The 26,354-nt window shown below is 40.3% G+C and overlaps 1 protein-coding gene across 4 annotated transcripts in view; it reads right to left on the bottom strand.

Annotated features, from left to right (window-relative positions):
* The window catches only part of CALD1 (caldesmon 1), a 196,550-nt gene extending 171,526 nt beyond the window's left edge, over nucleotides 1-25,024 (bottom strand). For all 4 annotated transcript variants that reach the window (XM_027659567.1, XM_027659570.1, XM_027659580.1 and 1 more), the window contains exon 1: nucleotides 24,779-25,024. The gene's annotated coding sequence lies outside the window, so the exon portion shown is untranslated. The remainder of the gene's footprint in view (nucleotides 1-24,778) is intronic.
* Between the last annotated feature and the right edge of the window lie 1,330 nt (nucleotides 25,025-26,354).

The raw sequence follows: 26,354 nt of genomic DNA, 5'->3' as shown, positions 1-26,354 counted from the left end.
CATCACACCTAAATGGAAACACAACAGCCTTCAAAATCTGTGGTAAACAATTTGTCACCTCCAGTAGTACCCAGAGCTGGTATTTCTGATCTCAGTTCCATGACTGTCATTCCAATCACCTGCTCATCTCATGTTCATTCCTTCCTACCCTATTTTTAACAGTGTTATTTCAGACTGGCTCTCCAAAAACTGCACACATCTTTGTTTCTGCCTGTCTTCTCTATCACTCCTCACATTTCTGCCCTCCTTCCTCTCCCTCATCTCAAACTTCCAGATCCAATGATATCTTCATTTTTTTCCTTCATTTCCTCCTAAATTCAACAGCCTCTTGCTAAATTCTACTGCCATTTCTCACAATTCTTTTATTCCTCAGGAGTATGAATGCAAACTTGAAAAAAATACAAACCAAACAAACAAAAAGGACAACCAAACAAACCAAAAAACAGACCCACAGGCTTTTGCTCATTCTTTGTAATATCTACTTTTCTTTGTGACCTTCCCAGCTTCTTGGAATTACAAATGCCACAGCAGAATTAACCTTCCTTCTCACTCAAACCCATTTTCTGATCATATTGGACATGAAAAAGATACATCAAACATGCAGCCATCCTGATTTCTGCAGAAAAATTATATAGATAATAAAAGGAATGAAGTTTGGTTTTCTGTTTAAGTCAAGCTCACAAAATGTCCTGTAAAACCATTAATCAACTGTCACTAATTTGGTCTATTGATAAATACAGAGTGCAAGTTCGTACTTCTTTATTCTTAAAACTCTAAAAGCAAAATTAACATGAAAGGCAGAAATAGCTCAAAATGAATTCATTGCATTCTGTATAAACTGTAGATTAAAGTAAGCATTAAAGAACATTTTCCTGCACTGTTATGTCACTGAGGTATCTACTGTCTACTGAATTAATTTGAGATTATATCATTATTAGTTATTAAAATGGCTTGCTCTCATTCTGCAAATGCAGCAGAGCAATACATCTCACTTATATCACGTTGTTTTTCTCTAGTTTATGTGAGTCATTAATATGAAGTTAAACCTACAATGAATTCCAACCTTAAAGTCTCCCATTAAAGAACCCACTCAGAAAGGCATGTATCTTGCTGGTTGCTCCCAGTTTCTGATTCCTTAATGCACAGGACTTCTAAAGCCATTTTGCAATAAGCCAGTATCAGCCTTTATGTTTGTTCTGTAAGAACTCATTATTTTCCATACATTCTATTTTGTGTATTTCTTGTCTTTCCAGACACCTCTGGAGAACTTTTCTTTGAGAACTCCTCCTGACAGGCTCTATAGCACGGTTTATTAATCACTGTAAGAAAGTTATTCCTGTTGGGGTTTTAATCAAACAAACTCAACACTCCTGTTGCAAAACATTCTCACTTCAGGTGTGATCAGAAAGATTCTAGATTGCCTAGCAGGACTTGTGACCCCATTGCACATGTACCCCCAAATCAGTTTTTAGATAGCACTCTTGAGGGGACTTGTGAACTAGAAGAAAGAAGAAAAAAAACCAAACTGTGGGACATTGTGACATAAAGTAGATGTCATGTTTTCTTAACACCACCCAGAGACAAAGAATCAACCAGACCTTATTCTTCCAGTGCTTCATCGCTTTAAGTGTAAAAATGTGTGTTTAATTTACCTGTCTGGCTTCAGATTCCAGCTATTTGATAGGATTTTCTCTACTAGAATCATAGAGCCTGTTAGTAGCCAATATCTGTCCCAGAGGAGGTACCAAAATTTGATTTTTATTAGTGTTTTTTATGTTATTCATGCACCATAAATACAATCCTTCGTTCCATTTTTCTCGTTACTTAATATGTGATTTTACTTTTGGCCACATTACAATGATTTATCTGAACAGAGTCACTTTATTGAGTGATACATAGTGCACTATACAGCTGTCTTATCTTCATCACTGTTCACTATACCCCCACTGTCTTGATCCTGGTATCATCTGTGCTTTTTATCTGAATTAGAAGTAGTAGCAGCTGTAGTATCAGCCAGCAGTAGCTCTCCTTAACTTCCACTCTTTGTAAAGTAAGTTCTTTGTTTCATTTTTTCTCGAGTTTTCCAGTTTTGGTGTGTTATCATAACAAGTGTTCAAGAAGTCTAGCATGTCTGATACATGTTTCCCAAAAACACATCTGAATTCCAGAGGGATAATCTGCTTTAAGATTACCAAACAGAAAGAGTTAACCCTGTTAACCCATTTCACTTCAGTATTCCCACTGGAGCTGTGGTACTTTCCATGTTGGAAAAGCATGTTTATAGGAGTCACAGGTTACAGAATTAGATCCACAGTATATTTTGTTGACCTTGGAGTATATTCCCATTGATTTTATGTACAAATTTTCCAAGCCCTACTTCTCCTACCACCCGTGCTCTGTAAAAACCTTTTTCGGGAGGGGACATGGGTAAGGAAATTTCTTCTCTGCTTGTTACAGTGTGTTAATTTTTGTTCTTTTTCTAATTAATTGTTTTGGAAATTTGAAAAGTAACAACCAAAACTTGTAGTTATGGGACAGGGCAGACCACAGAATTTCCACAACCACTGAATAAGTTCAAGGAACCTTTAAAATATCATTCTTACACGTAATTTGAAAGAATGTGGATAAATGCAAATATTTGATAAGTACTTATATTTTTCTCTGTGGTTTAAAATACAAAAATGAAACTTTAAGCCTGGAGAATTTGGAGCATTCTCAGTACCAACTGGACACTTTTAACCTCTAAACTCTTTACTATATAAATATGTAACATGTTTGCTGAATAGTTATTTGTATGCCCTTCCTGTTTCAGTGCTAACTTTTTAGTTACTGGAAAAAGAACAGAAGTTCTCAGATCCCTTGGGAATCGTTTTCCATTAAAGAGGCTTTAGATAGACTATTTGTTTTTTTCAGATTTGGAAATAAAACCCAAAGGAATGTGTATTTTGAGTACCTTTACTCATTGTACAGTAACAGTCAAGCACTACACGGCTGGAAAAATTCACGAATTTATTTTTTCTAATCTACCTCACTATACCTGATGATGCTTTGTGGAACAAAATTTCCTAAGCCATGACCCTGACAGTTTTTTACTTGACTGGAAAAGCAACTATAGTTACTACAAATGAGCAGCCCTACCAACAGTCTGCATAAAAAAAGGCCAACCATGGCATGAGTATGAAACCTGCACACATCCCTTCCTTCTTCCTAACAGCTGGGCTCTCTCGGAGCAGAAGGGAAGTCTGATAAAAGCTCCTGTTTAGGCTATCTTCTTCTGAAAAAAAAATTAATTTCATTTCAACACAGCTCATCTAGTACTGCTTACAGGCAGTAACTTCCGTTAAATAATATTTTTCAAGAAACACAACATGAACAATCATGCTGAACACCAGGGTACATTGTCATTAGCATGTCCTGCCATGACAGAAATCAGAGGATGTGGGAAAACCAAGCACGGAGCACAAGACTAGCACCTTCTTTTTATTACTGCCCTGGGCTTGACGATGATCACAAATCATTGCAGAAAGAATTGAAAACCTAAGTAGACATAGGAAGGGTGGCAGTGAATCAGCAATCTAAAAATTACTTAACAGATACTGCTTTGAGATCACAGCATTCAGAAAATTTCTTGGCTAACCAGATTTTAAAGGGAGATTTTAAACTGAAGAAAAAGAAGAGAAATTAAGATGTAAGTTGGTGATTTAAGCATCCTGATCTGGACCAATATTCTGTCTTTGCCTACTTGAGTACAGATCCATAGTAAACTGAACTTTAAAGTATACATCTGGATTTCTACCAGTGAAAGCAAAAAAAGAATGTCTGCTTTTGTGTGACTTCTGAAAAACATTGACTTCTTCACTCCCAAAATACCACTTCACTTAAACTGATTCATTTTTTTAGTGATGCTTTCAGGAATAACAGTATTACCTTCAGTTGGTTCACAGTGACAATATTTGTACATTTTTAACCAAGTGCAAAATTTGTCCAACAATGGAAGGTTCAGCATTTAAAGAAATCAGTTCAAATGGCACTCTGAAAACAAAAAACTTGTTGCTTCAAGAGTAAAGCAGGCAGTCATGGCCTATGCAACCATAGTCACATCTGTTTAAGTATATGCATTACAATAAACTCTTTTTCTCTCTGGAGGACCTGCCTGAGTTTATGTCACTGTTTAATAGCACTACAGGTTTCACTCTTTCAGCACAGTGTTGAAAACACCCTCATTGAACATGCCTGTTTCAGAAGTTACTGCAGCATGACAAACTGAGTGAATTCAGTGCTGATGAAAGATACTGGATAGACAGTTCTGAATGTGAATACCTCTGTTTAGAAAAAGTCACGGCAGAGGCTAAGTAATCCAAATTTCCTTATGCTTCCCTAAAGACAAAACTAAATCCTGAGCTATAATCTACTAGTGATTAGAATTACTATATACAGGTGGAAGAACGTGTCTTAATAACTGAATTGAAGAGCATTTCCTAAACATTGCTGGAATATATTGCTTAGCATGCCTTAAATCACTGAGTAGCTGTTAGATAGCAACAACTTTGGTAATTTCTCTGACTTCAGCTGGATCTAACTTCACAATTCTGCACCACACTGTGCTATTCAGTCCCCAGAATATCAGGTCATGTAGTCCCATTTAGCAGATGTCTCTCTAAAAATGAGTCATCAAGTAGAGGTGAGGAATGCAATTAAAAATAAGTATCTAATTACAAGCTCCTGGTATGTTTGAATATGTTTTAGTTGCCTAAGTCAAATAAATATTTTTCAGGATCAAGAGCCATCAGAAGGAAAAAAAAAAAAAAGAAGATTCAGTAGAGTCTTAAAGTCTTTGGCTAGTGAAAATTCCTGATCCAAATGCAGAACCCCTTCATGAAGAAAAATAAATATGTATCTTCCACTTTACTGAACTTGCTACACTTCATAATTGCTAATGTTGAACCTTAAGAATTTATTTGATCTTGCATTATCTGAAGTCAATACAGTCCGGTACAAGACAAATGCCCCAGCCCTTGTGAAATGGCTCTGTCATGGTCCAGTTTCACCCCCACTACATAAAGACTGAAAGGAAAAAGAAAAGGTTGTCTGGTACATCTCTCATGGCACACAGTGAACCATGACATGCAGCACTAGCTGGGTTTAGAGAGGGTGGAGAAAGCTACTCTTGGTATCCCATTAAAATCTCCCTGTAAATCATTTCACCCCCAGCTTTCAATGCCATCCACCCCTTAAGTAATGAATGGATATGTGCTGTGTTTAATTCAGATACATTTCCCTTATGAGCTGCTTTCTCATCTTACGTAAGGGAGAAATAATTTCACAGTGGTCAATCTCACTTTACGTGCAGACTACACCACCCCACCCTCCCCAGCATAATTTATCTGACAGTACCTAAGTGGATAAAGAAAGACTTCTAAGCACAAATTAAACCTATCAGGCCAACACATAAAGACATGGTGTGGGAGGAAAAAAACACAAAACACACAACACATTAGCAATTCTTCAAGTCAACAGACAAAGAAAGGCCATAAGACAGAATCACCTTCTCACCAGCAGATTTCCAAAGAGACCAAGTTCCTCCAATCAAATAAATCATAAGATACCTTTAACTGAAAATGTGAAAGAACTGTAAATACAGGGATACAGGGAAATACCAAGTGCTGCATTTACACTGCAAATCCACCAAAATCTATTGCCATCCTAAGCCAGCTGAATTGCTGGTCCTCTTGGGTTTTTAATTCTCAACACCAGCCTCCACTCTGCAGTCAAGAGCTGCATTTTGAACTGCATCCCTTAGCTTTAAGCCACTCTTCATTGCCTCCAGGACAGGACATCTAAGGAGGAAAAAATAAGCTTTCTTCCTTTTTTTTTTTTTTTAAATCAGTTGAAGTATAACAGTCCAAAATATCTATTTTAATAGTAGTAACACAACAACACATCTTCTCAAGGTATTTCTATGAAGGAAAAACAATTCAACCTACAAGTCTACATATAATTCTTTTAACTTTTTAACACAAACTTTTACACATAACCCTTTTAGGTAGTGCATACTGCTGTGTGACTCACAGTCATACCTATTTTTAAGATGCTCAGCTTGACAAAGATTCATATTGTAGCTCCTCCTTACTTTAAGAGTGCTTAGGATCTTTTAGGAGTCAGTCTTCTGAGCAGACAGGCAAAAGAAGTCACCAACTACCAATGGTCCACTGTGTTTTCTTACAAGATCTACACAATACTTAAGATTCTCCCAAGCAAAGGTTTCAGGAGAACAGTTTCTCAAAATCAGACCCTTTTAAATTCCCCTCTTAAAAATCTTGTCAATGCTCATATAGGATGACTGAGAAGTGAATTTAAATCCTCTGTAGTTCTTTCACTAGTTTCACCCCAAAGCATTCCATCGGCTGCTAATTAAGTGTGTAAAAAGCACCATCCAAACTCATTTCAAAGTTATTCTTCCCTACCCTTGACAGAACCTGTTGTAGCCAATATCCATTCTGTATTGCCCGCATATAAGTTTCCTATAGTACCTGCAAAGTGAATTTTGCCTTCTTAAAGAGACGAAGAAATACCTTCCCATCAATAAACACAACACCCTGCATCATTCTACCACCTTTACATTAAGCCTCTTGTTGGGATAAAAGAGCAGGCTTCCACATTACTAATTTGCAGGCTAAGTAAAGCAGAGATTAGGCAAATTGCTACTACACAGACACCACCTTTCTGCCTCCATACACCCAAAGAGTTACAACCGTGCAATAGTGTGACTAGATGCATTAAGCTTCATTCAACAGCTATCACTGAGAGTCAGACTTTATCCTGCCTCCTATTAGAATGTGTTTTTCATGCTCCTTTCAAATGGGAGGACCAAAAGGGCAATAAAGTATGTGTTCTAACGTCACTTAACTCATAATACCCAGGCTCCTCCCTAGAAAGCCTACTGCTTCCAGTCATACACTAGTATAAAAGCAAGCTCTTTGATAAGGAAACTTCAAAAGAGCTTCCTCAGTGCAGAGAAACAAAGAGTGTATGGATTTGATTCAGGTCATGGAGGCTACACATTATCCCATTTGCCCATTTTATTATCTTTTAATTTTTTTCCCCCTAAGGTAAAGAATACTGATTACAAACTTTAATACATAAACTCCAACCTACTGCCAATCAGTATAACTTCTAGTAAAAGATGCATCCAGATCAATCAGCTTTGTGTAAAATAAAAAGCAAACCAGATGCCCAAGAGACATAAATCACTAAAGACCTACTGATGCTAGTAGAGTTATGATGATTTATACAACCCAAGAGTTCAGCTTAGTGAAGATTTCTGCATTTGGTGTTCTCAGAGCACACACTATTTCCCCCCTTCCCCTCCTCAGATTCCCACCAAATGCAGCCCTGTAACAGAAGTGATCTCTTTCTAACTTGGCTTCAAGTCACGGCTGCAGCTCTCAACAGTATATAACTTGTCAAGATAAAATATGTTTGGGGACATACAATCTCTACTGAGCATTTTATTGACTTAACTCTGCCATTTCTGAAAGGCAGCCAATATTCCTTAAGGTTTTCAAAGGACTTGAGAACACAAATATCCTCAGCTGTTTATGTAGTTTGAATTATGTGCTGTGCATTGCCCATCATGATATATTAATTTTCTTTTGCAGGCAAACAAAACAAATCTCAACTACAAGTTGCTTAGTGTTACGGGACATACACAATGCAAAGTATCCTGTGAATCATTCAAAGCAGGAATTTTGCCAACGTAATGTCTGCAGGTCATTCAGAAACTACAATTTTGCTTCTTAAAGAAAAAAGGCAACCCGAAGTAAAACAAAAAAAATCCACAAAGTTTAGGCCTTCACTGCAGCTTTTCTTCCCAGATATTTTATGAGAGCCAGGGTGCTTAAGATCAAGATACAAACTTGTTACTAATGCCACAAAACGCTACCAATAACATCTCACAGGAGAAAAACAACTCTTGGAAAGACTGGAATATGTGAGAACAAGAATGAGGTCACCTCTCAGCAAGGTCTCATGTAGTGTCTTTAACTGGGGACAGAATAGCCCACAGGGGGATGAGCCACATACACCTCAGCTTGAATGTGCCAGAGGCCAAGTTCATCCCAGTCCTAGAGCCAAGAATGGAGCAGAGAGGCAGCAACTTATACACCTCTGAATTGGAGAGAGAGGACCCCTAAGGACTGGTATTGCTCATGTTACTGCCCCAAAAGCCCCTTCAAGGAATACTGTAGGGCTGGGAGATAAACTGGCTGCAACTCCCTGCATTCATACCTTGGTATGGACCACACACCAGGTATGGTGCCTCCCCCTCCCAGTGTAACACCGAGGAACAACGACACATCTGTCCACAGAAGTACAAGCACTAAGATTACAGCTGCTTCTTGCAGTGATCTGAAGTACAAAGGGAGTCCCTCTGAGCCCTGTCTTCCTCTAGCTGTCACACCTCAACTGGATCTGGCTGTAGCACCGAGACCCTTGACTATTTTATATCTGACTTTGTTTTTCTAGGCAAGAAGGGGAAAAGTAATTAATTAATCCACGGAGTAATTTCATTGTTTATTAGTAGTCTTGTCATGTACACTGGCTACTCAAGACAGTTATTTCTAAATTTTTTTAAACCTCACAGAGAGCAATTCTAAACACCCCAGTGCTCTAAATTAAGACTGAAATTGTAAACCTAATAATTTGCTCCAATTGTTTGGACTGGTGACCCAAAAATTAGTTGGCCCACTTCACCAACATGCATTCTTTGTAAAGGGGAATTTAATAATGCTGAAAAGGAGGAATTAGAAATTTGCAAGATCAAAGAACAGGAACAGAAAAAGCTTAGCAGTTGATGACAACCTTATCCAGCCACTAGTTCTTAGTAGGCATCACTTTAGCTAATAATATCACAATACACTTACCACTTCCAAGGCACCTTTCATTAAAGAGCCTCTAAACACTTTGTAGACCCTAATTAAATCTCAACATTCCTGGGAAAAACAGGATTTGTAGCTGCTGAAATTTCCAAAAGATCAGGAAATAAGTATAGTTTTGTAGCAGATTAGTAAGGTCCTATCCACAATAGGAAATGACACCCAAGTCTGGAAAATGATGAAGAGACCTACATCGGTGCAAGCAGTGCTTTGTGACAGTGATCTGACCAGGGAGAGATCTCCTACAGCATTTCAGGAGTGTATCTTTTTCACCATAGCAATCATCAACCAAGGCTGAAGTGCTGCTGCAATCAACCCTTTGCCTCTGTGCTACTACAGAAATCCGAGATGTGTTTTATAGATAATTAAACAAGGCCAAAAAGTCTGCTAAAGCAAAACCAAAGCAGCACCAGAAATGAAGTGCAACAGGAGTCCCATCTCCTGCTCTAGCAGGCTACCACTTTGAAAGAGATTAGTGATGGTGTCAGATGCCTTAGGTGTTCTCAAAGATTTTATCAAGTGTTCAATTTTGAAGCAGACCACTTAGCTACAGTTTTACCAGACACTTTGAAATTAAAAAAGGCTAGTCTCACCAAGATGCTTTAAACAAATGAAAATAGCGGGAACAAGTGCCACAGGTCAGATCTGCAACTTTGTTTAACTCATACACAAAAGAATGCAAGACAATAATTTTTCTCTTCCATCCTTTCTGCAAAGCACAGCTCAAGCCATCACCTGTCTTCTGACACTAGTCAGCCATAAGAAACAGGTACCTTAATGTTAAACCTGGCCAACTGTAACACATTTGCTAAAGTAATTACATTTACTTTTACAGATTACATGTGCTTAGATTTCACTTACTGATGTACTAGAAAATCAGAAGTTTCAATGTTGCAGCTAAAGTTCAGCAATGTTATAATCAAAGACAGCATCCAGCACCTAAAGCTGCAAACCATACACACATTTTAAAAACTGAAGCACTGTAGCTAGCATGTACTACAGGATCTATATTTCTTATCTGTTAGCTCAAAGTACCTTATATCCTTTTCTCTTATTCCTTGCCACATTAACAAGGCTATGACATTTTGATGGCAATTACCTAAATGTCTAAATCTTTGGTCTCCTTCAAATGAAGCTTTTCTCAATCCACATAATTTTATGCTCAAGCCATGACATTATTTTGAAGTTGATGTCAACAGCTGACATTTCTAACAAAATCTGGTACTTCTGGCCATAGACAGGTTACTGAACTGCCTGAAGGCAAAACAACATTCAAAATGAAATTTCAGGTCCCATTCCCCTCAGTTACCAACAGTGAGCACAACTACAAACTAGGAAAGGTAAAGCCACAATGGATTCAGATGGGTAAAATTTAAAGGCAGGTACGTGTTTCTTGGGCATTATATCCATGCAAAAAATGCATATGGGTAAGGAGGATAGGTCGTCTTTTATGCACGTAACAAGAATGCCAACACAAGTGGAGTGTGTTTGTTTTCTACCACTTGTGCAAATGTCAAAACATGATTTATGTCTAAAATACGAATGAGACATCTCATCAAAATGGTCCTTCAGCTGAAGCAATTGCACCTGTATAAATGCAAAGTCACATACAGTACATAAAGTTTGTCTTTATGGTATTTCAGAGATATACTTTCATGCTCCTTGGGTAGCAGGAGGTATCAAAGTTGTATGAGAAGCAGCTGTTTCCATGTACCCTCCAGTTCTTCTATCACAAACACGTTCCAGCATAAAATTGTAGTTGTTCATTTCTGACACATTCGTTTCAACTAATGCATCACTTTCAGGCATGACAAAAATGGATGCAACACCGTCTGTCTGATCTCTCCCTTCTACAGTTTTCATTCCTGCACTGAAGTTCAGATCACTCCAAAGCCTTCTCTTTCTCCACGCTGAACAAACCCAATTCTCATCCTTTCCTCATAGGAGAGGTGCTCCATCCCTCTAATCATCTTGGTGGTCTCCTCTGGGCTCACTACAACAAGTCAATGTCCTTCATGTGCTGGGGACCCCAGAGCTGGATGCAGTGCTCCAGGTGGGGTCTCACCAGAGCAGAGGGTTAAAAATCACCTCCCCTAACCTGCTGCCCACACTGCTTTGAATGCAGCCCAGGATACAATTTGCTTTCTGGGCTGCAAGCACACAGTGCTAGCTCATGTCCAGCCTCTCATCCACCAGCACCCCCAAGTCCTTCCCAGCAGGGCTGTTCACAATCTGTTTGTCCCCCACCCAATATTGATACTGGGGATTCCCCCAACCCAGGTGCAGCACCTTGCACTCAGTCTTGTTAAACCTCATGAGATTCCCATGGGCCCACTTTTTGAGCTTTCCAGGTCCCTTCTGGATGACATCCCCCCCTTCAGGTGTGTCAGCCACATCACTCAGCTTGGTGTCATCTGCAAATTTGGTGAGGGGGCACTCGGCCTAGCACGAAAGAACTTTGTGCCACCTCTGCTTTCTGAAACCACCATGACAGACAAACTGCCTAGGGGATTTATTGCCCGTTTGCTGAGAATACCTTCAGTAAATTATGAATAAAGTTTCTTAAAAGCAGCTCAATACAATAAGTGTGGTACTAACACAACCCCATGGATGTAAGGCAGCAGAAAGTATCCAGCAGCAGAAATCTAGAACAGCATCACTTACCCTATGCTTTCACTGATCAAAAATAAAGCTGGTCAAGGGTGGCCAGGTGCTTTGGACAGAATACCATAACACCCCATAATAGCCTTGCACTTAACTAAATAGCAAAGGGGAAATTCAGCATATACTAAAAGGCATCATATCTCTTGACATCCAAGTCACCAGACAACATTTATTTCGGTCTTTTTCCCTTGGAAAACTGCTCAGCTGATAATCCCACATTCAATAGCTTGGGTTGTTTTTTCTCCTCTAACTCCTCTAAATATTTTTAAACTGCTCTAGGATTTTAATCCTTCTTCACTGGTAAAAATTGCCTTGCTTATTTATCTCTTCCTTTGTGGTTAATATGGTAGTCCCAGAGTTATGTGAAAGAAAGATAAGTAAGTAGTAGACCTTTGAATATTACGCCCTGGGATGACAGCATGGCTCAGACCTGTGTGTCTTGCTGTAGGAAACAGAAGTCTTGATCTCTGTCCCTACCTCTCTCACTTATTTTACACATGACCTTGGCCATTTTTGTCTCAGTAAAGTGACCTACAACATGCACAATGTTATTAGCATACACAGTTCAGGTTGAATTCAGCAAACACTGTTCAGCCAAAGAGAGTATTAAGATAGAAATAGGGGGTGTCTTTTAGGACAGAAGCATGCTGGAAGCAAGCAGAAGTAAAACTTTTCTGTTGTGTATTCAAACAAGAACTCTCCCATTGGAATTTCTCTCTCTTGGCAGCATTTCATTTCCTCAGGAGGAAGATCCAGAGAGGACTAAAAATCTCATCTCAAATCCTCTGAGCAGTAGGCTCGCTACTCCTGGCTCACTACAGTGAATCTGATAAATCACTGCAGTTGACAGAAGTCATTTTGTATGATGGCAGAACAGCATCCTGTGTGAAACAAGTTGGTGATCTCAGATCATTTATGTAAGAACACATTTCTGCAACACCATTGGGAATAATTAGCAGTTCTCTGAACCACAGGGACACTACCTTCTGCTTTGCTTTTTCTGTGGACAGTATAATTACCTTTGTCTGGGACACTGAAGAGTAAGGAACCTGTAATAGGCTGAGAAGAGACTTGTAACCCCACTCTCTAAGAGCTCACTTTAAATAAGAGGATAGGGCCATTTAAAACATTCCCCATACTTTATTGCCTTCTCCCTCTCAATTTTACTCCACAGTTCAAGCTTAAGTACCATGATTCTGCTTTCCTTCAAGTCCTCAAGGAAAATAAAAATTGAAGTTAACACTACTGAACTCCACAGTCTTAAAATGGTTTCCCTCCAACACTGGGACTGCACAAAATTGTGCTGCAAACCACACGACAATGAAACTTTACACCACACACCTGTAAACATCACTGTTTCAAAGACTGATTAAAGCAAAAAGCATCTGAGACCAGTGGCTCTACTGGTGGGAAATTCTGCTAAAATCAAGGGAGCTGTGTTAAACTCTAAGCCTAAAACAACATTTCAAAGCTCACACTTAAGAGGTTCTGGTTCTAGATGTGCCTGTACCTCAGGTGCTGCTGTACAGGAGAGCAGCAAGCAGAAATACCAAAACATAAGGAGTAAAAAAACACAAGACAACAAAACTCTCTCTCTGTGGCCTTCATTTACTCTTAATCAATACCTGTCACATCTTCAACTGAGTTTCCTCATATCCAGAAAAACGGCAAACCCCATCTCGCAGCTGCAGATTGTTGTAGTACCCAAACATCCTTCTTAAATAACACTTCTACTGGATTTCAAGAAGTTTTAAAGCTCTTCTGCCTCTTTGAGACCAAAGCTACCCTTTCATTAGAGCACAGCCACCTTACTCCAAATTTGCATGATTTAGCTGAGCTGAAGGTTGAGCTTGAAGGAAGACGTAATATTATACAATTCTGATGAGAGGTTTGACCTGGGAAATACATAATTCTTATTTCACTGCTTCTTTTGCTAGTTTCAAGGCAGAGCAACTATATGTGGTGCTTCTGTCTGAACTGGTCTTACAATAATCAACATAACTTCTCTTTTGATATGGTTGAAATTAAGGAGCAAAAAACATGAAGCTCCCTGCAGAAAAGTCTTATTTTGTCAAATTTCCTAACCATCAAGGAAACATGAGCAATCTAGTAAGAAAGAAATTCACTGTTGCACTCAGAAAGAAAATCAGATACTTCTTTGGTCCTCCCTGGCACATTATCCCTACAGTCCATTTACACAGGTGCTATTCAAAGCAGAATTTGGCTCCTTTCTCTCAGGTGGTCTGACACATTTACTGCGATGTGTAGATATACCCATATATTTTATATTATGTAAAGCATATTTCCCAGACTAAAACCCTCTCCCAGAGAGTCTCCCTAGGTCTCTGTCTGATTCTGGCCTCATTTACTCCCTCGCAAATGAAAAGCAGTTCCATTGAAGTGAGTGAAGTAACACTTGTCTTAAACCTGTGTGAGATCATGTCAGAGCCATGGTCCATAATAAAAACAGCTGCTGTTAACTCTTCAACAAGTTTCCATTCATTAGGGATTTCTTTGCTTAAATTCACATAAGCAAAATCCATGGGCCAAGAAACACATTTTAGAAAGACAGCTATTTCCCCTTGCTAAAAACTAGAAAGTGCAGCAAACTATCCCAATATTCCCTGAAAAACTACTGTATTTTGTTAATAAACAGAGGCACTTATGGACAAACCATGTGTGAATATAATTTGGGAATCATCCTGTACTGCCTAGAGGATAGGGACAAGATAAATATGTCTTTTACAGTTCTCCTTTTTGGTTTTGTGGGAAGAGGTTGGTGTTGGGTATGGGTTTTTTTCATGCCTGCAGTTTCTGGTATTTAATTCTAAATTGGGGAAAAACTTCGAACGTAAATATTTAAATTCAGCCTTGGTGACCTGTAGGCATTGAACCAGGATCAGTGAAAACAGCTATGCCTGCTCATGCCAACAGCCTTTCCATCAGTGACTTTCCATTGTCTGGAAGGGTCACAGGAGAGACAGAAGTGACGTGCTCAGATTATAAGGGTTTTTTCTAGTTCATTGCACCAGTCTCCTGACCTTCAGAACCATATAACTGTATTTTGTCATATAAGTCAAATTCATAGTCTGTCTCCACTTCCAATCTGTTCATTTATAACGAAACATATTTCCCATACATACAGTAAATTCCTTTCATTTTTTACTAAGATAGATGATCTTTATCAGATACTGTGACACAGAAGGCAAATACATCATTACTACCTCCCCTCTTGTTAATATTAAGTCTACTATCTATTAGCTCCAAGAAAGGAGCTCACATCTACTCAGAGAGGGTAGAAAAAAAAAACAACAAACCGCCTATTTTGAAAAAGCAGCTGGGTTGTTATAGTAAACGGCCCAAGAACGACAAACTAGCTTTTTGGTTTGACAGTTGAAGCAATAAATGCCTTTACAGATCATGGAAATCCTTTCTTGGACAATGGACTGAAGCTTTAAGGCAGTTCACAATAGGGAAGGAGACTGATGATTTTGACAACCTTTACTGAAGGACCACAACAAAGGGAAGGGGAAGTGCCAACTGGGAACAGTGTAGAGCATCAGAGTTAAACACCATGAACCCTTGCAATGCTTCTGTACAAGTAGCCAAAACGAGATTGCACAAACTTACTTGGTCATAAATCAGTCAGAGGAGGGAAAATGCAGGGGAAAAATTGCTCCAGAGCATGCATCATCTACCCTTCCTTCTTTTAAGAGGTAAAAGAAAAACACAGCAGTCTCCCATCTTCCATTTAGGCTCATGAACAGAGTAAAAATAGAAGAAATAAAAGGCATTTTTGAACGTACAATAATACATATTGCATTCAATGTGCTTACTATTCAAGAACCTTTTTCAGGAGCTCCAAATACCATAGAATTCTATGAAACAGAGTTTCATAGAATCATAGAACCGATGGGGATGGAAAAGACCTCTGAGATCATTAAGTCCAACCCTTGATCCAACACTGCCATGGTTTCTCACAACCCAAATCCTGAATGAAAAAATGCGAATGAGATTAGATAGGTAGTTATTTTGATCTCCAAATTGGCTATCCTTGATTCTTTTAAGGTCTGGAAAATGGAACTATTCATGTGTTACTATTACATGACCCAACAGTCACAATCTAACAGTGCTTCTTTTGGCCATGTTGGGATTCCTCAGTGGGTGTGTCATAGCATGACTTCATGACAATGGTCAAATGACATCTCCTCAGAAGAACTGCCAGCCAGACATGAAAAGCATTTGGAGGAGCAGAAGACTGGCTTCAAATCCAGCCAACCTGTCCTGTGTCTGACTGTAACACCCATTTTAAATGTGGCCTCAAACACGAGCATGGTGTCCAATAAGGCATGTAATCTGGGAGACCCAACTGATCAATCAGCCCTTCTGGCCACAAAGATGTGGGTTTTCAGCAAAGTTATGCAGGGGATCCCAGACAATCTCTAAATTTACCAATATGGCAAAAATATCATATTTCTAAGGTACTCAACGTAACACAAACAAGAAAATCTCCAGAAAATCTCCATCAAGCAGAAAACCTTGTGTAGCTCCATTGTTGCACTTAACTGTCTCTTTCCTTGTGAAATAAAATCCAACTTGACCAATACTTTATCCCCGTGATTTTGACGGTAGAGAGTACTGATCCCTAAATAAAATAAACTGAAAAGCAAGAATGTAAACACAACTGAGCTTCAATGACTTCGTGTCCCTATGTCATCTGTGTAGGGCTTCACTATCTAGAAACTGATGTGGCGGAGAGAAAATCCCTGAGAGCTGTGTGGAGGAGAGATCCCTTCTGCAAATCCCATCCAAAGCACGCTGCTTCCTTCCTCTTCCCCCCCAAAACTCATCCCTATTTATATGCACACGCTTCTTACTCACTTCACTCCTATGGTCCCATCCCTGATTCTGAAACACTCATGTTTAGTCATTGCTTTTGTTAAAGTTAGTGCTTTATACCTAGTGAGAATAAGGTTTTGTCCTCTAATCCATTCAGTCATATAAATGCATGTTAGATGCACTGAAGACCAAGGAGCTACATCTATGTATACTGCTAGAGAAATGTTTTTTATTTGTTTGTGTTGATAGGGGGAAGGAGAGGAAATAGACTGGCGTGTCTGGTTTTATGGAGGAGGGTTAAATGGCAAACCAAACTGGCTGTAGTTTACAGGGATCTAAATAAAGGAACAAGAAAAAAACTAGTCACAGAGCTTTCAATAACATGCAGCAGAGCAAACTGCAAGCAAACTACAAGCAAAGTTGTCATAATGCATTGTCTTTTACTGTCATAATGCATTGCTCCTTGACTGCATACTGTGTCCAGTGAATAAGCCACTTACTATTGTCATTGGAGTGAATGGAGCTCAGATCTTTCCCATATATGGCAGGGCCTTTTAATCACCAGGGAGCAAACAAGCAATGGAATTTTACTGGCTTTCTGAGTTTGCAGTGCCCTTTCTTGCATGAAATACTATTTTCCAGTGAATGTTTGTTTCTGGGATTTTGACCCGATTTCCTGCTGTCGTTGTCCTTTAGGGGATGTGCAGAAAGCCAAACAAACAGGGTCAGCTTCTCGACAGCAAGCAGCTTACAGAGAATTCTGAGTAACTCAAGGAAATCAAACAGATTTCCAGTTCCTAAGGTAACTGAGATTAGATCCAATCTATACTTTTTAAAAAACCTCTCACAATACTGTTTACATCACCATACTGATACTGAAATCAAGTTCAAATTCAGACCAACTGATGCCCAGGTCACATCTTCTCCCTCATTTTCATCAACGTAGCAGAAGAGAGACAACTGGTGTTTTAAATTACTGGCATGGTGGTAGGGAAATTCTCAGCTGGCCTGCTTTTGCCAATGTAATATACATTAGCCACAGAAATGTTTGGCTCCATATCATCTGGATTGCCTGAACACTCTTGTTCATATTTACAGCAATTAAAATGCTACACTTCAATCTTTATAGTACAAGTTCTCTTTGAAGTGGCAAAGCAGCAGCTGTGGCTTATCAGACATCCGAATTAAACTCCTCATTTTCATGGCAGGGGTGTGGCTCTGCCATGGGGATATGCTGTTCCCAAAGCCAAAAAAAGCAGCAAGCTCTCTCCTCTCTGCCTACCCAGGGGTGCAGCACCCCAAAGCCACCCATGAACAATGTTGACTGGAGGCATCCTGCAGCACCAGCAAGTTAAGCTTTGCAGGTAAATCTGAGCTGACCAAACACTTCTCCAGGTTTCAGAGTGAACTCAACCTACTCCTAATTTCCACACATTGTAGCCAAGCTCCAGGAATTTTTTTTCCAAACCTATGAGTTTTAACTGGGCGGCAGCAAAGCCAAATTTTCCCCAGCTTAATGGTTTTTGAAATTGCTGAGAGAAAGCAGGTTATAACACAGTCATTAGGAAGATGCAAACACAAAGTCCTCAGCCTACTCTCTCTGCCTACTGAACCCAGAAGACTGAGGCAAAATTGTCCTCAGGACAACGGCTTGTATTAGTGGTGATCCAGGCTGTCCAGTGCTAGGTCCTCTGGAACATTGAGGAATTATAAAAGATAGTACCTTTGCCTCTGGAATGAAAGATTTTATCAGAGTGATGACTGTGGCTCAGAAAAACAAAACCAAACCAAACCACCACCCACCCCCCCAAAAAAAAAAAAACAACCAAAAAAAAAAGCAAGGAAAGAGTGTCATTTCATTAGAGAGCTCACTGTCAAAAAAAAGAATGAAGTGAGAAAAGGGTAATAACATGCCCTGTGGCAGTCAGAAAGGCAGCAGAGAACATCAAAGCCTTGCAAATAAGAAAAAAACAATGGCCTGATCACAGACTCCTTCACTGGGGAAGAGATCACTCTGAAGATGACTGGAATCCAAGGGGCAGGATCCTCCGACTTTTACTTCTGAAGGAGCCCAAGAACTGCTGCTCCTGCACTCCCTTGATGAGGGTTCATCCAACCCTGAGCTGCTTCTCCCTAGCCAAAATCAGTTACTTCAGACAAAGACATAAAACAAGCTGCCAAAATCTCAGGACCTTTATTTACATAGCTGTCATAGGTTCAGGCTCCCTCAGCCATTTAATGAATCATCAATGCTAGCTCTCCCTCACCTCAAGTCATTTAAATTTTAGAATTGACACAGTGATTCCCATGCTCCTTAGATTTCCACATACTTGAAGGAAGATTGGGAAGGTCACATACACATCCATGTGCAATGACATTGTCTTCCTGCCTTTAGCAGAACACCACCCCCCCTTTTATATTTGTTGACCTTCAGGGTTGCCCTTCTGAATACATCCCAAACCAGCACATTTATAGCAAAACTTTATCTCCACAAATCTATTTATCTATTCTATAAGCTATTCTATAAGATAAATTCCAAAGATTTTTTTTTTTTTGCCATCTAAGGACATAAACCAGAAAGTGTGCAAATGGGTGGGTTCCACTTTGCTTCACACCCTCCACAGCGAATCTCAAGGGGAATGCTCTTTATTTGTATTCTCTATAAAAGAGAGTGTGAAAACATGTAATGTTGTTTCCATCGCCTGAAATCTTTCCCTAATGTTTTCCCCAGTGCAGCCTGGCCTGGCCCCAGGGGTTACGATTTCAAATGCTTTCTTGGACATGAGACTGAACAAGCAGATAAGGTTCAGCAGCTTCCTTGTTAGTTTTGCTTCCAAGCTTATGACACTATGGTGGATCTGTATGCAAAAGCTGTCTTCACTCAGTTTTGGAACATGCATGACAACTTCACAGGAAGATTGTTTCAGGTGCAGCAAGCAATCTGCAAGCACCCAAGAAGTTCCCTCCAGACACATCAGCACGCTGTCACTACTGAGCCTGGTCCACATCTTCCACCTCATTCACTGGGCTTCAGCAGTTTTATACCCTTAATCTAGAAGTTACTTTCTAGTAGAATACATATCTGTGTGAACAAACCAAGAAAAAAAAGTCTGAGTTCGTGCTGGGAGATCAGTCAAAAATAAGGTTTTAGCCAGTGCTTAAACTTGGCATTTTGGTATTAGAAGTTCTTTATGAACACTAATGAACTAAGCCCCAGCAACCCAATGGACTAAATACAGAAAGGTACAGATTATCCTTTATTTGGAGATAGAGAAACAGACAGATGGTGATGAAGTGACTCACCAGGTATTTAAGACCACAGAAAAAAATTCAAAGGAAAAATTACTCTAGTGGCTTAAGATACAGCTGCTTTTCCCCTTTCTCTCTTTCCCCTGCTTCCTCAGTTGTTTGGTCCTGCCCTCAGTGCAAGCCAGCAGGACAGTCTCCTTAAGCACTTCTTCCTAGCTTGAACCCATAAACACTTCCATAGGTAAGATTTTCTGATTAGGAGGTGCCCCTCTGCTTCATGGACAGAGTTTTTCCCTCTTAAAGGGCAGACAAAAGGGGCAGGAAGGGGGAAAGAGGCATAAACTTGCAGTAGTTGTTCCTGACTGTCATAGGTTTATTTGTTCTAAAAAAAAAAACAAAACAAGGAGGAATTCTACTTTTTTCTTTCCCATGTATCCCTGTAAAAGAAAGATGCTGAATGGGGGAGGGTGGTTTGTGTTGGGTAATTGATCCACACGAAAGAACTAACCAGCAGATCCACATTCCAAGCTGATGGCCCTCCGAAGACTGTGGGAAGGGGTGATGAGGTTTTTTTCTCTCCTCAGACATGGGAGGGACTTCACTTCTGCCCTGACGCAGGGAGGGGTGTGGGTGGAAAGGCTCAGAGGTCGCTTTGTTTTCAGCCTGGTCATCTGACTGTTTTCTGGCCCCGGTTTGCCTTCGTTTTCCTGTGCCCTGTTCTGCCCCCAGCCCAGACCTACTCGGACTTCATCAGAGAGGCTTGACCCACCTGCAGAGGAACTTTGTGGGGAGGAGATCGTCCTCCCCCTCCTCCGCTCCCGTCTTGGCAGCAGCTTGTGCCCATCGACGACAGCAGGAAAACCCGGCCACAGCCAGCCGCAGACAGCGTGAGTTTCGTGGTAAGAGCCCCCTTTTTTCCCCTTTTCCCCTTCCCCTTCTCGGGGGGAGGGGGGTAGATCTCAATTTTTGGCTTCTCCTGCACACCAGGGCCTCACGTGGAGACCACCAGAGCCCAACAGTGCCTCTTGCTGATCGTGGTTAGAATTGCGCCAAAAGGTGGAAAGTACTGAACTGTTTCCTTTTTCAAGAGGACTTTGGGTGTAGGATTATTGTTTAGTTGTTTTTGTGTTCTTTTGTTGTTCTGCTAATACACATACATCCTTTAATAAAGGGCTGTTATTTTTCCTTTCTCCATACTTCCTCAATTGGAGCCTCTTAATTTTGGATTTACAATTGCTTAGAGGGAGGGGTTTGGTCTTCCTCATAACTCATCATCCTTAGCAAAACACTTCAGTCTCATTAAACTGAGATACTGACCACTGGTGGAGGGGTGACCCAGCTCAGAGCCTACCTGCCTCACTGCTGGGGAGCCCAGTGAGTCTGGGCACTGCTGTCACTGGATACACAACAGTTTCTGCACAACAAAGCAGCAGCCGAGAGGTTCGCAAGTGAGAAAGACTGGAAAGCAGCATTTCCTTGCAAGAGCAGCTGAGGATGCTCTGGGAGAGGGACACAGTAGGGACCACACTGGACCACAGTGCCAATACTGATATCTGCTCAGCAGTCAGGCTGCAAGTCCCACATCATTTGTAAGCATTAAGCACAGTTCCAAAGGAAAAACACATGAAATGCAACACTTTCTTAATGCAGGATGGAAACCACACAGCTAACACACCAGGGCTAGCAGCTACGTAACAGTGTTACATTCTCTAACCCTTTTGGTTGATCAAATCTGTTTCAAGAAAAGTAGGAGCAAGCTCCCTCAGGACTGAGAGTGACCCCAAATGACTGAGTATTGAGCATCCTTCCCTGCTGGACTAGTTGAAGTGTACCAAGGCATCAGGAAAGAAAAAAAGAAAAAAAGGAAGAAAGTTACATAATTCAGCTGTCCCACGACCTCAGTGTTTCATCCAGATTGGTCAGATCTAATCTGATCTTCACATGTCTCTAGGTCAAATTTCAGCCTTAACCAAATCCTTGATAAGCAGCTTGGAGGCATGGACCAGCTACATCTTCCCAAGAAGAATCAGCACCCCAAAAAGTACCTATACATACGTAGGTAACTTGGTACAGTTGCCCCCCAAACCTGTTTTCATCCATTTAACCACTCAGAAGCTATAAACAAAAACATCAAACCATCCCCTGCACATGCATATTTCTGAAGGCTCTAGTAAGGCAGCAGCTTCCTTGTTAGAAGGTGCCAGGGGGTAGTTACTATGAGGAGGCAATTTTTAAAGAATGAAAGCTTCCTTTGAAGGCAGACTCCCACTCTTTGCCGTCACAGGCCTGCGTGCCTCAGGCTTTGTACACCTGGAGCCCAATCCTGCAAACTCCCTATGAATCTCCTCTCAAAGGCAACAAAAGATTCACAGGGCTGCATTTCTCATTCTACCCTGCTGCCTTTTTGGGTGCTTTCTCCCATACCCAGGAGAGTCCAGACAAGCCCTGCAGACGGACAGTTAATGCTCCTCTCTTAGCCCTCTCAGGTATATATGGTTTCCTGTCCTTCTTTGTTCACACACAGTGATCAAATGTACCAAGTTGTATCCTTGGCAGACAGGAGTTAACAACTCCATGGATCTTTAATACAAATTAAAATTCAAAAATTCAAGCAGCCCACAGAATAGGTCTCATGTAAGCAACTACTGAGAAATCAGAGTATTTTAAACAGTCCCAGGGCATTCATATTCTATTTGTCCTGAAGGAAGGACATCCCACAGGCCTTGCTCTATCTTTCTAGTCTCACCACCTGGAACAAGTAGCACTGTGCCCTAAACTTATATGGGACTGAGATGCTGACTGGTATGTCACATGTGGCCCCATGAATGACACTGAAGAATAAGAAACCATCTTAATGCACTTCAATTTTCCCTCTAATGACAGCCAGAGGAACTTACATGCCTCCCTTTCCTTTCAAATAACCTAGCTTTCAGTGTCACTGTTGCATTATGTGTATCGATGTTGGACAAGAAATAAAAGCACGAGGGAAATTACCCCTTTCTCAGGCTGCTCCATGTCAGAATAATGCTGTGAGTATATGAAGTAGCAATTGCGGAAAATCCCTTATTCTTCTAATACATGCTTATGTCACTCAGTGTCAAAGTGTATTTAGAGTACACAGGACTACCCTTGCATCAGACCCTGAATCCATTAATGATGGTATTCATTTCACCAGGACTAATTGCGTGAATGAAGGCTGTGGAATTGATCCTCTTGTCATTGCAAGTGTCAATAAAGAAGAGTTTTCAGGAAATACAAATTATTTCAGTTGAGTCTCTTGTTCACAGATGTCTTGTCTGGTATTTCTTCCCTGCCATTATGATTTAGATACTGCATTAAGGTATGCAGGTTTTATTGACTAAGATACTCACCTATCAAAAAAGCTTCCCTAAAAAAGGCAGACCTATACTTTCTTCAAACATATTGAGAAAAGTTCAGCCCTACCTTACCTTAAAGGCAATTTAATTAAGCAAATGGACCACTGAAAGTTTTCCTCCATTTGTAATTTATGTTACAAAATTGCATTCCATTGGTTTTGGTGTGTGTCATTTTAGGATCCCATTCCGTCTCAATGGCAGGAGAAAAAGATGTGAGACATGCTGCAGATGCATATGCTTACTGAGAAACTACAGCTACACTTAATGAGACAGAGAAAGAATGGAGGCAGGGTCCCAGGGTTCCTTGATGGCAAATCACACAAGTACAAATCTTTCACAGTATGGTATCTAAAACAGATAAATTACACTAAATAGACAGTTGTCACAAAAAAAAAAAAAAAAAACCAACCAAAAAAAACAACCACAAACCAGCCAACCAAACAAAACAACAAAAGACAAAACTCCAAACAAACCAACCCAAAAACTAGCAACAAACTGGATCCTTATTTTCTTTGAGCTGTTTTCAAGGAGGGAATGTGTTATTTTCCCAAATTATTCTCCTGCCCGCCTTTTAGCAAGAGAAGCCTTCTCAGGCAAAATTGCACAAAAACTGCATACTCTGAAAATAAATATTCCTCTGAAAGCAAATGATCCACAAAAAGTAATTTTAAAAGAGTTATGTTTTCATTCTTCCAAACTGCATATGACATATGAGAAAAATCTCTTCTACTTCTGTGGATCTGGGTAGAGATTAGCAGTTTGGTCAATGTCTGCTGCTATCAAGTATTCATCTGCAGTTAACTTCCTCCCTCCCTTCCTTTTCCCAGCTCTTTCTTTGAGAAGTTTCCTGCTATGCAGAATGTCATGCTATCAGCAGAGAACCTTGAACAATGATTTCCAACTGTCCCAGCATGTGAAAGGAGCTGGGAAGGGGAGCCTGGCTCTCCCCGGGGCCGCTCTGACACAAATGCAGACCCAGACTTTTAAGAGCTCCAGTCTCACCCAAGCGCATTTTTCTCCCCCTTTTAACAGGAAAGACAACTTCACAAAAACATTCTGGCAATATGCTGTTGCACATGTTGAAGGCTGAAAACAAAAACAGATGCCATCTGTTGTCAACAATACTTCTGTGAAAGGCTGCCACGAGGGACATCTGATTCAGCAAGTATCAGATCACTTACATTAACCAGAGCTTTACTGTATCTGTATCAGTTACACCTAGAGACTGCCTTTATAATCAGGCTGCCCTGAAAGCCCAGGTATTAGGATGCAAAATTAAAAGCAATTCAGCAGACCTTAATTAACTAAAAACTCTTATTGCAATTCCTTTCAAAAAAAAAGGGGGGGCAAAGGGGGAAACAAGAAAGGATAGATAGGTTATTGCTCCACTAACGAGCCCACTGAAGGATCAGAAATGGAGTGGCAGGACCAGCACAGATCCTGCCCTGCATCTCCTCATTCAGGTCTGCTGGGGTGGACAAGCAGGCATCCCCTCCATCCGCCTGGCACAGAGATCTCTCCCTTAGTTCACCACGAACATCTGGAAAGGGGGTGGGGGTGAGGTACAGACAGAGGAGGAGAGCAGAAATAGTCTCTGACAGTTTCGCAGTATTCCCACAGCCCGTTAGATTTTGCATGCTGCCTAATCTGTAGCTGTAACGCAAACGCAGTCAGACCGGCTCAGTCCCAAACAAATACGGATCGTTAAGTCCTTACCTCTGGCTGAAAAGTATTCAACTAGTAGGAAGGAAATGAATAACTGCTGCTTGGGCAGGAGCGCAGCAAGAAAGACACACCAGCAGCCTCACACACAGCCCTATTCAATAAAACTACAGCTTTTCCTTGGCCCCTCCCAAAAGTCAATGCTAAGTGAATACATATCCCTTATGTTTACAATTGGCAGGCAGCGGTATGCATTGTCCTCAATTTATTCTAATAGACAGCCAATGACTGTGCACAAGCCAAGGTGGGTTCAGCCTGCCTGCAGAGATGCCTGTCATTCCCTAGGCATGCTCAGGAAGCCACTCATCAGAAAACCAAGACCTAAAAAGCTTCGAAAATTCGTGCAAGCTGCCAAAACTGTCTTGCTACATGCCCTTTTTTGGTTATCCTTAGCAGGGCCTCTGAAAGTAAATCCTCTGTCAGGAACAATCATAAGAAATGTTAATCTTGGAGAAAGAGGCTGTCTTGTTGAACACAAATGGAGTTTAAAAAAGGAAATACACTGAATGGAAAGAGACACAGTAAACATATTTACTTTTTGTACCAGTTTAAAAAAAGATCAAATAAATAATTTTACTACAGCTAAATTTCACTGTATTTTTTTTTAACAAGGACCACATGTAAAAGGGAGCAGAAACGCTCTGCTGTACAGTCTTGATTCTGCAGAAAAAGAGAAACACCAGTGGGAAGGGCACATGAAAGCTGAGTCGGCAGGCTGCACAGCCCCTTTCCATTTCTAATAGTGCAACAGAAGCTACAGACAGAAGAGCTGTGTTCTGAAATATAACTTTTAAACAGATTTAAAACTTTGATGATGATCCTTGGTAAGCTGGACTAGTTGGATGCACAAGTTTAGTTTATAGGTATTCAGCTATTTATCTAGACATTAAAACTGGTTCATTTACTATGAAAATAGCCCCACACCTGCATAATCCGACCAGCACTTTTCACTGTCTTTAAATGTTATTGATAAAGTAAGCTTAAATCTGTTTTCCTTTAGTGATTGCACACTATGGATAACTTTGCAAATTATGTAGGTAGCTTTAAAAAATGAACAAACAGATGAAGACTGACTCTGGAAACATACAAAGTATATAAAGGAATCGTGAAAATAAATTTGAAAATTTTTGCCTAGGAAAATAGCACAGTACACAGATCCTAACACATACCAGCCACTAAGCAAGGATGCAGGACAACACCTGACTGCTCTAAGGGGGCAAGATTCCAGACCAGGACATATTCTGCAGATTCATATTTGGCAATAATATACACAAAACCATTTAGGGGGAAACTGTGTGTGAGATGACTTTGCAACTGAATGGGCTAAACTATTTTAATGCTTTATACTTTCTGGGTCTTTTTTCTGGCCACTGGGCCCCATGGATTTAGTCATGCTAATGCAAGAAGGATTCAGTCCATAGACAGTAAATTCATCTTTATAGTGTGAAAAAAATCAAAGAGAGACAAATCTATGCACATTTACAGAAAGAAATCATAATTATACTAGTGCAATTTTAAATTTTGCAGCTTTATTAGATGAAGTGTGTTTGTTTAAAGTGGTGTTTGTTTT

Source organism: Corapipo altera, unplaced genomic scaffold, assembly GCF_003945725.1.
Source record: "Corapipo altera isolate COAL_440 unplaced genomic scaffold, ASM394572v1 1, whole genome shotgun sequence".
Classification (NCBI taxonomy): Eukaryota; Metazoa; Chordata; class Aves; order Passeriformes; family Pipridae; genus Corapipo; species Corapipo altera.
The sequence above is the reverse complement of the archived record's forward strand: the minus strand, read 5'-3'. Positions and strand labels throughout refer to the sequence as shown.